We start from the raw sequence: 1,790 nt of genomic DNA, 5'->3' as shown, positions 1-1,790 counted from the left end.
CTATACTTGGTAAATTTAGCGAGGTTGAAAATGATGTCAGAATGTCGTGGGACAATAGAAAGACAAAGACGAACAATAAGCAACGAGATAATAAAAGCCATAAGTATAGAAATTGCTATTGGCTACTTATCTACTATAAGTTGATAACTTTACCTTGGAATTGAATAATTATTATAGAATGTATTTGTGATCAGTAATGGATAAAAATGACCAAATTGAAATAACATAGTGAATACGTGTTATGATGCTTGAAATCGAGATGCATATGCCCTTAGGCTACATCAGTTTTTTAATATATGAAATCCAAAAGAAGCCAAAGTTTATTGCTTAAATTATTTCGTAATAGAACTAAGTTAGCCTGAATTGCTCCGACAACATAATGTGTCTGTCACACATTCGATTCTAGTGGCCGGGTTGGGTGTGGGGTGTCACAGATTGAATGACTATAAAAGAGCTTTCGTCTTATTCCTAGTGGCATAAGGATGAGCAAAAACATTGGTGTTTGGCGATGAAGTCAAGCGGGCGCAAGATTAGCTTGAGCATGCTTGTGAGTTGGTTTGCCAATGATCTTCTTTGATGGTCTGTTGATAATGATCTTCTTTGAGACTATTGCAACTTTGTACTTTGACTTTTTAATAGATGAGATGAAAGGTAGAGATGGTCCCACCAGGCCTGTTCAAATTTGCACACACAAGTTGAGACAAATATTGATTGGAAAAATTGGAGTCAAATTTTATTGATAAATTGAAATAAGTTACAATCTTAGAAGTTTCTTAAGTAAGAAGAAATCATTTGATTCTTCTCTCTAGTTTGGCTTTGGTCTAAGGGTCATCTTACTTGATCTTTGAAGGATGCGATTTGCTTTAAGGGTCATTGAGACTTGATCTTGAAAACGAATTTTGACTTCCTCTCATTCAGTTGAACTGAATCGGGAGGTGGCTTGTTTTGAGAACTAATGTGACATTCTTCAAAATTTCTTCAATTTCTTTAAAGATTTTTGCAAAAATGCTTTGGACATCTTGAACTTGTCGACATATGTCGAATGGCTAGGAGGTGACCCCTTTTATAGTGTCATTCAAGAGAGTTGTTATAGAATTTAACTTTTTCATTTAAGTGTTCTACAAGAATTAAACTCCTTTATTATTATCTAACTCTTATTGATTTAGTTAATTAGAGATAAAATAATCATATAATATTATCACTTAATTAATTTAATTTAAGATAATATAAATTTTATTTATCTCTTCATTAATTTAAATTAATTAAAAATAATAATTATGACAATAATATAATGTCATCATTTTTACCCATTGTAACTCTGATTTTAACGCCCCGTAATTTCAAATTGACAAGTAATGTTTTGGTCTACAACATTATTAATAAAATTTAACCCAAACAATTTATGAGACTATGAGAAACTATTACGACGCTATATATATATATATAGATGTAAATAGGTCACATATAGGTTTCTAATCTTGCTTAATTCCCCCTACTTTTTTAAAATATTTTTATATTTTTATTAATGTTAAATATAAAAAAGTGAAAAAAAATTAAAATTAGAATTTAATATAAATCCATATAATTAAAAAATCATCCAAATACAAATTTGAATTATTTTATGATAATGTTGTAAAAAAATTAAAGATTTTGTTGGAAACTTCAAAAAAATAGTTATATATCCTTGAAATCAAATTAACTTTTTAAAAGTATTTCTTTTAATTTTTTTTAAATTTCAGTTGGCTTTTAAAACCATTTTAAAAAACGCTTTCTAGTTGTTTCTAAAAAAA

At 28.6% G+C, this 1,790-nt stretch overlaps 1 long non-coding RNA gene across 1 annotated transcript; it reads right to left on the bottom strand.

The window, feature by feature from the left end:
• Window positions 1-295: 295 nt before the first annotated feature.
• Window positions 296-1,019, bottom strand: LOC121220857 (uncharacterized). Its single transcript, XR_005918079.1, has 2 exons — window positions 838-1,019; window positions 296-672 (listed from the first exon to the last, which is right to left on the bottom strand). It is a non-coding gene; the product is annotated as an uncharacterized lncRNA (long non-coding RNA).
• Between the last annotated feature and the right edge of the window lie 771 nt (window positions 1,020-1,790).

This window comes from Gossypium hirsutum, chromosome D09 (genome assembly GCF_007990345.1).
Source record: "Gossypium hirsutum isolate 1008001.06 chromosome D09, Gossypium_hirsutum_v2.1, whole genome shotgun sequence".
NCBI classification, from domain to species: domain Eukaryota; kingdom Viridiplantae; phylum Streptophyta; class Magnoliopsida; order Malvales; family Malvaceae; genus Gossypium; species Gossypium hirsutum.
The sequence above is the reverse complement of the archived record's forward strand: the minus strand, read 5'-3'. Positions and strand labels throughout refer to the sequence as shown.